This window comes from Pogona vitticeps, chromosome 5 (assembly GCF_051106095.1).
Source record: "Pogona vitticeps strain Pit_001003342236 chromosome 5, PviZW2.1, whole genome shotgun sequence".
Taxonomy (NCBI): Eukaryota; Metazoa; Chordata; class Lepidosauria; order Squamata; family Agamidae; genus Pogona; species Pogona vitticeps.
This window is the reverse complement of record NC_135787.1, coordinates 78,359,141-78,372,703: the sequence shown is the minus strand read 5'-3', so window position 1 is coordinate 78,372,703 and position 13,563 is coordinate 78,359,141.

Sequence of the window (13,563 nt, the reverse complement as noted above, 5' to 3'; positions counted from 1 at the left end):
TTCAACATTCTGTCTCTCTTTTTAGACTAGTTTTCATGAAGGCACTCTGGATTTATTTCGATATATGCTGGCATGATTTATGAAAAAGGCTTCCTATATATTTATGAATGCATCTCAATGGCTCACAAATCCTCAACATCCACAGAGGAATTAAAGGCAGTAAAAACAGAGGAGAAAAAGATGAGGTTAGCATAAGGAAATATTCATTTTCTGTCAGCCAATGAATAATCCAGTCTGGACTCTTGGCACTCTCTTTTCCAAGTTATGAGCATAGTTTCTCTCCCTGACCTTCTTTTTCTCTCCCCCCCCCCACGCCCCAACTTGGCAAAGCAGCCAGAAGTATGTGTTTGTAGTATGGCTCAAGAAACTGTCTTTAGTGTCAGTACTTCCCCTGTGAATCTAAAATCCAATGTTAAGTCTATAGCTGTGACATCCAAAGATTTCTGTCAGCACTTTCTGAACTTCTGTGTCAGGAAGATAGATGGCATTAGAACGTATTTTCCCTCAGGCACATTTACTTGTTTTCCTACCTTCTTTCTCCTTCTTTTCCCACCCCACGTTCACTTTCTCTCCCTGTAAGTACAAGCGTAAATGGATTTACCTCAAACTGATGAAACAAGATGTTTCTGCTCATTTGATGTGGTACATGTTAATGATGTTGTGAAGCAATTATGGGGCTGTGATCAACAGCCTTGGAATTGTGGCATCTATTAACCTGTCAACAAATTTCACGAGAGTCATTGTAAATGTTCATGTATTAGCAGATTAAACAAACACATTACAGGTGTCATCTTGTAAAAGAGACATCAGAAGTTGAAGGATTCCAACTCTCAACTGTTCCCACAAACCTTCTTGTTCGGTTCTAGAGATGGGTGGAAAATTAGTTTCAGTTTAAAACAATAAAAAGACATTAATAAAATTGTTCATATGCAGGATGGAAAGAATTTCAGTCTAAAAAATTTAAAGGAAGGAGGAATTAAAATTGGCAAATAACAATAATGATGATGATAACAATAACCTTTGAACTGCAGAGCTGGAAGGGACCCTGTGGATCATTGAGTCCAGCCCCTGTCAAGGGGGCACAGTGGGGAATCGAACTCCCATAGGCAGAGACCAAAGCCACTGCGCTATCCAGCAGTTCAGTTAATCCTACCAGATCCACGGTTTTGAATTCTATGTGACTGCTGTCTAAGGGTTTTCTATTAGGTGCCTCATCTTTTGCAGCTATAAAATAGAGAAGTACCACATACGTAATCTTCTCCATGCTGGGAGTCTGTCTTTTGTGATAGGTAAGACTTGCATCATATGTAGTATTTTTAAAAATGCAATTCACAAATTTCTTTGTACAGTGGAGTCTCGACCTACGAATGGCCCCACTTATGGACTTTCCGACCTATGTGCAGCTCCAGCCGCAAAATTTTGGATCGACTTGTGGCCGGAGCTTCGATGTACAGACAAAAAGGGCAGGGAAAAAGGGCGGGAAATGCAAACCATTGGTGGCGAAGAGACTGCTTCTTTAGCTCTTTTGCCCCAACAGTTTGGAAAAGGGAGGGAGTCAGGCAGTGGGGGAGAAAGGCAGGAGCTGATCTGGGCTTTCTCCCCCACCAGGCAGCTTCTCTGCTGCTGAAACTGCCATCGGAGGGGGGAGAAAGACCGGATCGGCTCCTGCCTTTCTTCCCTGACACCCGGCTTCTCCCAACGGGCTGTCCCGATTGTGCTTTCAACAGCGGAGAAGCTGCCCAGTGGGGGAGAAAGGCAGGAGCTGATCCGGTCTTTCTCCCCCATCGCCTGGTGGGGGAGAAAGGCCTCAAACAGATTAATGGGCTTTCAATGCATTCCTATGGGGAATGCATTTTTAACTTACGGACTTTTCGACCTATGGGCAACGTTCCAATATGGATTAAGTCCGTAGGTTGAGACTCCACTGTATTTGAAATGGAAAGAACTTGAGGTTAGATACTGGAATATGGGAGAAAGCAAAACTGACATCCTCACCTGCCATTTAATGTGAGTAGCAGTGATTAAAGGGTTTTGCTCCTTTTTGCTTTCTGGAAAAAGAAGTGAAATAACAGATTTATATTTTAACATGTGATACAAAATTGTATTCTGAATAGGTGCACCCCATTTGGTAAGTCATGTTTTGGGAGGCAAATTTCAAATTATGCCTACAGAGCCATGACTGGTACTTTCCCCTGCCAACTACCCAAGTACTAAAATTGGCTTGGAGAGAAGTCCTCCTCCATGTCCTGTTATTGAAAATGGTACATTATGTGGAAACACCGGAGAGGAATTTCTCACCTGGAGCACCTCAACTATGAAATGCTTTCCCTTTGGAGACTTGATTGGCACCAACATTAATTTCATTTTTGTTGCTAGTTAAGGCATGACTATGCACCAGAAGCTGGTGATTTCAAGATCATGGCTTGAGCAGCATGTGATTTTTATTTCTAACAGGTATGGTTTAATTACTTTCAAGTGGTTTCAAATTACTGATGTTGTCTTATAAGTTTTTCATTGTTTCAAATAATTCTGTTTTAAACTGTTAATTGTTCTATATGTATCCTACTCTAAAAATACTGAGAAGGAGGAGAGAGAGATACGTAATTTGACAAACAGTGCAATTTAGCTGGTCTAAACCTCTTGTGTTCCCTCACAACCTCAGTGGACGGGGAATGTTGAAGTGCCCCAAAGGCATTATCATAAAATCTCCTTAGGTGGCTAAGCTGCTAGAATATTGAACTTTCTTTCTTAAATATTTTGAGATGCCCCCCATTGTTCTCAGTGGCCTTCTCCTTTGGTCCAATCACTTCTCATAGTCCCTCATGTCGAGCCAGGGTAGTTCCTTCCATCCCTTTGTCTGCTGAGCACAAACAGTCCAAGTGCTGATGCTGACCAGTGTGGGCCTTCAAGAGTCCTTCTTCTGGGCTTCTTGGGTGTAGAGGCTTTTCTCCAACTGGCAAACTAGCATTGCCTCTAGCAGTATCATGACTGGATGGGTGTCAGGGTTAGTTGCCTGGGGGACTGACAGCAGGTTTCTCTTCAGAGAAGTCAATTACTCTTTAACCCTGAGTCTTGTCTGGTTCAGGTTCTGAGGTGAGACAAGGAAGAGCAAATGCTACATGGGTAAACTAGGAGGGAAATCCTTGGGTACCACAGGTTGATGGCCCTATCTGGGGCATCACTCCATACCTCTGTCTTTTCCTTGGCTTCTCCCATCACTGCTGCTTCCTGACTCCTGGGATGGGTTCCTCCCTTCTTTTTATAATCTTTCATCATGGCCCTCAAAGGATCTGGAACCTTCTCACTCTCTGCCCCTGCCTCCTACCCTGAAATCAACATGACTTCTGCCACAGCTATACTTAGGATTTCAGCTTGCCAAGGGTAGGGTCTACCGCAATGAGCAGCACATTTCCTTTGACAATTGTCAATGGGGATGTGGAGGACAGGGGGTTTGGCCTTAGCTCCAGCCCATCACACTCCCACTCACAATCCCTGTGTGGAAGTAATAGCATCATAAACCTGAAACCCTGAGGCTAGTCTGTGGGTGGTGGCATGTCCATGTAGCTTCAGGACCATGAAGCCTAGAAAGTCAACGGGGCCACCAAGGGAAATGAGGCAGTGCACACCTTAGAATTATTTTGTTTTCAGAATGAATTATTTGTCTGTGGCCTGCAGTACCAAGCTATTCTATTAACGCAGTTGCTAGGCTGCTTGGAAATAAAAGGGCTCTTCAAGAATAGAGAATTTTGTGGGGTCCTCCCTTCTTTTTATAGTCTTAAAGCTACTTTGGAGTGGGGCTGCTGATCCTGGATGTTTTGTGTTTCACTGCTAGGGCAAGGCAGATCCTACTGCTGGATCAGCTAGTGAACCTTGCTGATTTCTGACTCAAGGTATATTTGTGTACCATAGGTGTGTGTGTGTGTGTGTGTCTGTCTGTCTGTCTGTCTGCCCATCCATCTTACTCTCCCTCTCTATTTACTAGATGGTCCCTTGGAGCTCTTGCACATGCTCCAAACCTTACCCTGCATCATTGATCAATACTCTGCTTTGTCCTGTTGGCATTTTAGTGAGTTCAGGACATGAGGTGAGAGCAGATGGGAAAGATCAGCAATAGAAGCCTTGCAGTCCTACAGCTAATGCCTTTCTGGATGTGGAGTTGAGCAATTACCATGGCAATTTTGAAGAAGGGGAAGATATTCTTTTAGTATCTAACAACATAAACCTTAAAAGACTTTCTTCTCTTTCCCCGTTCTTCTCACAATTTGTATCAGGACATCAACATTTGTTACTGTCCTAATTCCTTAGTGGCTGCTGGCAAAATACAGTCCTACTGTATAGTTCTGACCTGCAGCCTCACTGCTGAGCAGAACATCACACCACGCTCTCACACAAATCTCCCCCAAGGTGTAACACTTTGATTATGAGCATCCTACTTGTAATCTTGGCTGAGTTCTTTATAGTCAAGCAACATTTTCCCATTGTAAGAGCAAAAATGGCTTCTACATATCAATTTCTACAATTATTCCTTTTGGATGGCATGAATATTCTCACTGCTGTATGATGTGGTTTCGGTACGCCACTAAAATTCCTTGGTTCTATGCAGTGAGGGAATGTCCATGAGGAAGAAGCTTTACTCCCTATGTAGGATCTTGGAGACAGAATTTATCTTGTGCCAGTAGTAAAGATAGTGAACCTTGTGGTTCATTTTTAAATTCACATTTGCCTAATTTGCACTTCCCAAACTGATATGAACACTGGAATGCAATTACATTTCAGTGTTTACATTCATTCAGGTTTTGTAATGCTCTTCTCTAATTGAAAAACATGTACAAAATGATGTGCTTTAGAGGAGATGATATATAAAAGCATACACATTAGGAAATGTTTACAACATCTGAACACAGGGGGAATGGTATACAAAAATTCATATACACTTTTGTGTGGAGTTCTTTACAAAGTATAGACAGAAGCAAACACTGCAAAAAGCTAAAGAGGCAGATTTGACCATTCCTAACTATAGAGTAGAGAGCGGGAATATGCTCTCAGACATATTTTTTTTAAAGTCTCAATTACTGCTAAGCTTTTGATACTGTGCCCAGCTATGTGTATTAAAGTATCATAGGTTCCAGTGGGATCTGCCTATGCATAATTGGACACAAAGCTAGAGCCAGAAATGAGCAGCCTTTGAACAAGATGGCTATTTCTCTGCTCAATTAAGTATTAATTCTTTTAAAGGCCATGTATTTGAATGGAAGAGTTAAGCACATGGTTAAATCTCTCTGTCTGAAATTAGTGGGACTTTAGAAGTCCTTCCTTACCTATGCTGAACAGGCCCTTAATGTGTTCTGGGTGGGTCCCAAAAACCTTCTCCCATTTCCCATGCACATAACTGAAACATCCCAGGTAAAGTAGGAAATTGAGGCATTAAGCTACCACATTCTGCAAAATATTATTGGAAAGAAGGCTTTTAATTTTATAGAACGTTTGTTGTGTTATTTGATTATAGCAATATCGTCCCCACCCTCATCCCCACCCATTTCACAAATTCTGGACAAATTCCACATCAACTTATTTTAGGCAAGTGTAATTCAGTTGAGTGTTTTATGAACACAAAGAAGAGCTTTCCTTTTATTATACTTGAAAGCATTTTAAAACTGTCAGTCAAGGAGCTGATCTGAGTTCCTTTGAGAAAGGATGCATCAATATATTGCCCTTGTAGTTTTTAAAACTCAGTCCCTATAGTTATTAAACTTCTGTGAAGGCTCTGAGATGCTGATCTGTCAACCATATTTAGAGCCCATGACATAGTTCTATTTCCCTATGTAGGAACAAAAATCCACCTAAGTCTTAGGGAAAAAATTCTTCTGCCCAAGAAAATGTTAATTTCTTTTCTTCCTCCTCTTCTTTTTTCATGATCGATAGGTTAACAATAAATACAAATGTCTTCCTAATGTCATATATAGGCCATAACAAAGTAATCAGTAACATTTTATGGTACTTACCATGTTACTTAGGTTTTGAAAGATAATTTTAGTCTGCCACTGATACTGGATGAGGAACTTATTTGGGGGAAAATGTTATAGATAGTTTTACATCAAGTTTATCCCTATAAGTAGGATAGGAAACTGAGCCCCGAGGGCCTTCTTATGTTGATGCTAGGCCTAGGCAAGAGGGAGCAATCTCTCACACCCTGTACTATTGTACAGACAGTTCTGACATGTTTGCTCTTGACAGTAATAAATGGGGTGCAGCAACAAGTTGGGTGGAAAGCAACTGATAACAAATGGATTCTTCACAGTGTTTCAGCTTCTTCAGGATATAAAGAGTTTTCAAATTTACAGTACCCAACTAGGTACAAAAAATCACTTGTAAACCGGATACATAGGAAAAATTTAAAAAAAAATGGGTTGAGTGCCAGGATTTAGGAGGTCCACAGTATAAAGCTGCCAATGCTCTTAGCCGTGAAGATTCCTTCCAAAACTACTTTCCCCAATAGAATAGATCCCTGCTATTAGGTTCCTCATCACTAATACCCAGTGACACTCACCACATATCTGTTGTATTGACCCTGTTCCACCAGCAAGGCAGCCTCTAGACATGATTTCTTTCTGCATAGGTTTACCTAAATAGACTTGGGTTCTCTTTAATTCTGATTGTTGAAGATGGTCACCATGTTGCAGCTCCCACTATGCTATGTCTATCTAGGCATGGCACTATTAGAATTGTAACATGGTTACACCAAGTTCATCAAGTTCTCCCAAGTGTCTGCATTACACTCAATTGTATAAAAATATTCAGGAGAAGCGTGACTGCTGAGTAAAGCATTTCAAGGATCAGAATTTCTGCCATTGTGAGTGGCATCAGGTGCTAATGCTGAAGTCAATGGGTGCAAATGCAAGATGACATCACCTCTGGTGCCCCTACTGGACGTTGACACTTCTTTTGAGAAGAATAGTACTCATGTTAGGAATGTTAAAAAGGAGATTTGTACACTAGTAATATCATAGTTCTCTCTGTGTGATTGTGCATGAGAGATCTCTACATCCTTCTTAATATATACTAAAATGGTGTCATATGGCAAAATGTTGTTTGTTTGTTTCCAGTGGTAAATCAAAAACTCAGAGCTTACCTGCAGACACTCATATAGTTACCTCTATTCTGAAACTTTGATTGAAAAAGTAAATTCTCCCAAGCTCTGTTTGTGTAAATGCCATGTTTAGAATGTTCTAACATAAGATAGCAGCCCTGTTCTGGCATTCATTTGAATGTGAGTGGGCTAAAGCTGTGGAGTGGGCAAGAAAGCCCAGCCCTAGTATCTTGAAACTTCTGATTTCACGCCAGATATGCTCCTTTCACTGTCTGAAGGTTTCTGCTTCTACTCTGAAACACACAGAAAAGTGGGGGAAATCTGATGTCCAAAGGTTTGATTACCATAATATCATGCACAGCTGTCTGAAAAATCTTTGCTTAATTTATTCAAAATTATTTTGTTTTCTTAGGATTTTTATTTAGATCATGGCCCCTGCTGGATGGTCCAAATTGACCTCCACTCTCCCTGAATTTGGTGGCAACCTTTGATATCCAAAATGTTTTGAAACAGAGGCTGGCAATTGTACCAAATCTTAGTCTGGCACAAGTCCCATTCAAATCAGTGTCTGAGTAGACATTTATTAGATCACTGTTTATTTGGTGATTTTAGTTAGAACAAATGTTTATTAGTTAGAATCTTGAACTAGTAAGTGAGGTCATGGAACACATTCTTTTTCCATGACCCCATTTATTAGTTCAAGGTACATTGGACAGCCAAGAGGACTTGCATAGTTGCAAAGAACAAAAATATGGTATCTTTTCTTAATGCAGAATTAGGGTCTGATCATATGGAGAAGTAGATTACAGTTAGGACTGCTCATGGAGTGGTCTGGTGTGATCTATTTTCCAGCATCACACAATGCATGGGGAAATGTGATCCAGCTCAACCCTATCTATGCTCAAGCTGGACCTTCTTTGTAAAATTGTAGGGCTTCTACTTTTTGAAGTTGGAGTGATTCCCTAGCAGATGGAAGGGTCCTTTAAGGCAATGGTCCCCAGCCTTGGGCCTCCAGATGTTCTTGGACTTCAACTCCCAGAAATCCTGGCCAGCAGAGGTGGTGGTGAAGGTTTCTGGGAGTTGTAGTCCGAGAACATCTGGAGGCTCAAGGTTGGGGACCACTGCTTTAAGGGAGATCCTTTGCAGCTTCACAGCTGTCTGATTGCACTCCTAGTTCCACCATTCAGTAAGCAAGGAAGTTATTTTCTCAACAGAAGATTCAAAGACATGGAACATTGAAGAAACATGCCTATATTTGCAAAACAGACTCTGAAAGTTATGTAGGGTGATCCAAAATTATTTGCTTAATTTTGTGTGATTATATTTTATTATATTTTATTTGCTATTAGAAATATTGACTAGTATTTATATTTGACTTTTGATACTTTGAAAAGTGTCCTTTTAATGTTTAAAAATCATTTGTTCCTCTGGTTGTTGCTGCCTCACTGAACCACTTTCCGATTTCTTTTGCCTTTAGAGACCTTCGATCAAGAACCAGTCAAATTGCTCATTCTTTGCCTTGATGGTCTTTCTACTTTGCATGGAATTTTATTTGTACTGGAGAAATAGAGTACATATACATTAATATAGAACAGAAAGAAGGATTGATTTATAAGAAAGAGGCAAATAATCATCCAGTGCTTTGCCTTCTTTAAGCCTAGTTTTGGATATTTTTGCATGAAACATCCATCTCATCAATGATACAACGCTACTGAGATTGCAAAAAAGTTTCTTGTGTTCTCCTCTGGTGAGAAAATAATATTGTAATTCTTCATCCTTTCATACAAGGACAGATCAAGTAAGGATTTACATTCTATCCCACATACGTTGATTTCTAAGTGAGTATTGAAATCAGTTTGCCTAAGCTGTACCATTCTCCATGTTGGGCTGAATGTCAATATTAGAAATATCTAACACGTATATGAAGGTCAATAAATCATCATCATTATTTTCTCAGAAAGGGGATCTGGAAAAGAGTTAAAATGCTTCTTGGTTCTTCTGTTTCTTTAGTGTATATACACATAATATACATATAATAAAGGAAGGGTGGTGTCTCCTCCTTCACTGGCTTGCTCTCTAGGTGGAAGTTTTGACTTTCCTGATTTGGAGAGGGAGGGAGAGAAACCACCTTTGCACCTCCCTCAGTGAAATGCTAAACCTGTCTCTCTCCTCCCTGTGTGCACATGTGTGTATGTGAATTTGTGTGTGTATGTATGTAAAAGGTTTGTGGAGGGGGGGAACCCTTACCCCTTTCCCGTTCGTCCTCTTCTCTCTACCTTTCATTCATTCTCTCCCCCCCCCCCCCCGGTCTCTATCATGCCCACCTCACAGGAAAGTGGCAATGGCATTAGTGTGTTAGTATTGGAAGCCGCAGACGTTTTGGATTCAGGCTAAAGTCCACATGATTTAATCACAAATCCAAAAAAAATATGCTTGCTCTACCAGTTTATTGCTCTCTATTGAGTTTTGTGGATCTGTGAGTTTTAGTTATTTTAAATCTCAAGATCTTTCCATATCAAATATGAAAGGATTTACATATTTTTTATGAATTCTTATCATTGAGGAGATGAAATTTCCACCCATTCTTTATGTGTGAGTACCAGGAACCAATTGTGCCTAGAGCACCACCATGTTTTCAGTATACATACCTGGCTGAAGAAAGAGTAACAAAGAAGCCATGTAGCATTTTTGATCTGCCAGTGTTTCTTTTAATTGCTCCCACAAAGGTTTTCCCGTCACCTACTCATTACTTGCAGGATAAGTCAAAAAAGGTGCAATGCTGGTGGGAAATTGAGATTTCACTAGGACTTTCCACACACACCCCTGCTTCCCTACAGAGGACACCTTAAATTACAGAGCACAAAGGTCTTGCTGCTGCTGATTGGATTGTGAATGAATGATTCATAGGCATTCAGGGTGGAGGGGGTGGATGGAAGAAGAGCATTTTGCTCTGCAAATATCTCTCTTTAAGCCCAAAGCAAAGTCTTAAACTCCAAAACAGAGCTCTTGGGAGCTTTCAGTACAGTATTTTGTCTTTATAGCATTAAGCTTTTATAAATCTTGTGTTGGGGGAAAAAGGGGAGAGAGATTTTTTCCTCCCCCCACATGTCAAAAAAAACCCTCTACAAAGGAGAGTGTAGTTCCTCTAGTGCTGTTTGAAATCCTATTTCTGCAAGGTTATCATTTAAGATGATATTTGGCTTTTATTCCTCTGTGCCAATAGGAAGAAAATGTATTGCCTTATTAGTGAATAGAGAGAATATATACTGTACACTACTTGGCTTCTTTCCTCGAGCTGTAGCTGCCCTTGATCACTGTAAAAGGAGTGGGTGTCAACTGAAATGTGGCTCTGGAGTTAAAAAGGAAAGTTCTTCAATTATGAGAGAGAGAGAGAGAGAGAGAGAGAGAGAGAGAGAGAGAGAGAATGTGCAGTATATGCCTGAAAGGCTTCCCAAATGACAAAGCAGTTCAATACACTGCTATCCCCATGTCCTCTTCTTTCTTAACTCTGAGCATATGTATCACATTCTTTGATGCTTTCAAAGGTGCTAGCATGTGTTTGATTCCAGTTTTCAAGGTGATGAAATGTTATCAGCTTTCTTGTCTCACTGCATTTGGATTAGGGTTACTGGCCTTGCTAGGCCTTTTATGTATTGAAGTTTAGCAGCAAAAGCCTTTGCCGTCACTTTCTCCACATGTTTGTTAATTCCTGCTGTGTGAAGGCTCAGAAGCAAAGCTAGGAGTGGGTTGTGGTGGAGATACGAAAACATTAATCTGGACGAGAGGTGACTGTTTGTGTTTTAGAGGTGCCAAAGGTATAACATTATAGATTGTTTGGGAAAACTCTCAGTCCTTGATTAGTGTTCAGACAATGAAAAATGGTTCTTAGAAATCAAACTTGGAGAAGTGGCTTTATTGAGGTACAATTCCAGGAATTCCCCAGACAGCATGCATGGAAAACAAGATTTCTATCAGTCTGAAGAGACAGACAAAGCCCCACTAAGTGCCAGGAGAGAGAGAGAGAGAGAGGAGAGTGTATTCACCAGAGAACGCTTCTCAGTTAACATCTTTTCCCCTTCCCTCTCTGGCATCCCTTGCTTATTAATTCATTACATTTATATCCTATCTTTCTTCCAAAGACTTCAAGGTGACACAGCTTGTTCTCCCCCTTCTGAGGTAAAGTAGATTAATCTGGCAGATAATGACTGGTCCCTGGGGATCAAACTACACATTGTGTTCATGATGTAATGCAGAGGGAGAGAAAGAGGGAGAGAGAGGGAGAGAGAGAGAAATCAAAGTAAGTGTATAGGGACATGATCCACACAGGGAACACTGCAAGTAGGGACTGGACTTATTTCTTGCATCCTAACCTCTCCCCTTGAAACTCTCCTCCTGTGCATTCAGCAGTGAAAAAAGGAGGACTTTCAGTGGCACTAACCTAATGTAATGTGTAATTTAAATATTAATAATAATTAATATTAATGTTTTAATGACTGTTTTAATATAGAGTATTATTATATTGCCTATTTTAAATGGTTTTAATGTTTTTAAAGTTTTAATATTGTTGTATGCTGCTCAGAGACCATTGGTAATGGTGCAGCTAAAAATGTAAATAAAAAAAAAAAATAACATTTCACACCCACCCAATGTGGGGTCTGAGCAGAGATTTGAACCTGTCAACAAGTATAGAGAGGCTTAGTCACAGAAGCTTCACTACTCATCACTTCACAGGATTGATTTGCAGCAGGCTCGGTGCTCTCACCCAAACTGAGTCTGGCCTCAGTTAAGATAAGAATAGCTTCCTAGCAATGCTGGCAAAGTTGCCAAAGAATACATTTATAACATAAAAATATTTTATGTTAATAATATTTGTTCCTGTTAGGAGATACTCACTCCTTAGCAATAAAAAACATAATAATAAAAAAGTTGTTGTGTTGATGGCCTGGTTTCGCATCCATATGGAAGCATTTATCAAACCTAGACTTCAAGGGTTACTGGCCTTGCTAGGCCTTTAATGTATTGAAGTTGTATTGCACATATGAACCAACATGCTGTTGATTCATACATGCAATTTTAACACATACAGACATCTGCCTGTCATCTGGACGTGTCCTCCAGCATTCCCTATTCAGTCTATAAGCTCTTTGTCTATCTAGTGATAGAAATGAGGATTTAAGGCCCAATAAACTGTCGCATGGAAATAAGCTCTGGCTTGCAGCCCAGGAATGCATAAAATAGAGTTATACTTCGTACTTGAACAACATGATGCATGAAACTGACCTCTGTTTTGCATCCAGGAAGATTTGCATGAAACTGAGCTAGCAAGCTGTTACATTGCTGCTTACTTCTGGACAGACATACATAGATTTGAGTTGTGCTTTCCATGCCTGAAAACTGTTGTGCCACAATTTAGCATATAGGTTTGAGTGGTGTTCAAGGCTCTTGGAGGAGTAGTGCCATGAAGCTCAGTCTCCATCACCTGCCTTTATGCACCTTCCCTATGAGGACTCACACTTCTTGCCTGTTTCCCTGGACTTTTGAGGACCCCAGTGAAGTCAACTGGGGCCCCAGACTGACGGACTGTGTCTAGGGGGTTAGTGCTGGAAACACTTCATCTTGGGAAAATGCAGGAAGGGGCAGAAGGGTCTGACTCTGTGCCTTTAACAAAAACTGCTGTGAATGACCAAACCAGGCTGGAACCTGGTTTGGTTATTCACAGAAGACTCAGCCTCTGGGCTCCTGGGAAGTGGGCAGCGAGACTCACATTATGAAAACAAATTAGAGAGTTCTGTGCTTCTCCTATTGGGTGCAGGAAAAAGTTAATTTTCTTCCTTTCTCTCTGTGTTTTGTAAACAGGAGTTTTGTTAAGCTTAACAGTATCTGGACTGGTGGTCAACAGTGGAATAGGATCCAGCAGTCTGATACTTCAAATAAAACTTTTGTAGTAGAAAATGATTTAAAAAAAATAAAACAAAACAAAACTGCGAAGCTCATATGTTTTTACAGATGCTGGAAATTGTTAGGCAGAGCAAGCAAGTATATTAAAAAATATGCTGACTGTGAAGATAGATGCAGAAACACACTATTATTATTTCAGCTTTTGCTGAGCAAATGATTTGATTTTAGGCACTAAGGGTCAACTTTATGCTACCTTTTCATCACTCTTTTTCATTTAACATTTCTTAACAGAGACCTCACCGGGCAGCATTTCTGTTGTGTGATGGTAAATACGGCCTTTCTGCACTTCTTTACTGTTTTCTAAAGCAGTGGGACATTTCATTTGTTCCTTGTAAGGGTAGCTTTTTTCAGACTATACAACTTAAAAACAGAAGGACAGCTCCTTCCTGTTGCTCTCTCCTTCTTTATGGAAATTATATTTTCCTGTAGTTCACAGAGGCTGAAATTATGGAATGTATTTTTTAAAAAATCATAAGCCCCTGAAATGCCATGATTTCAAATGGCTTTATGGAATCTTA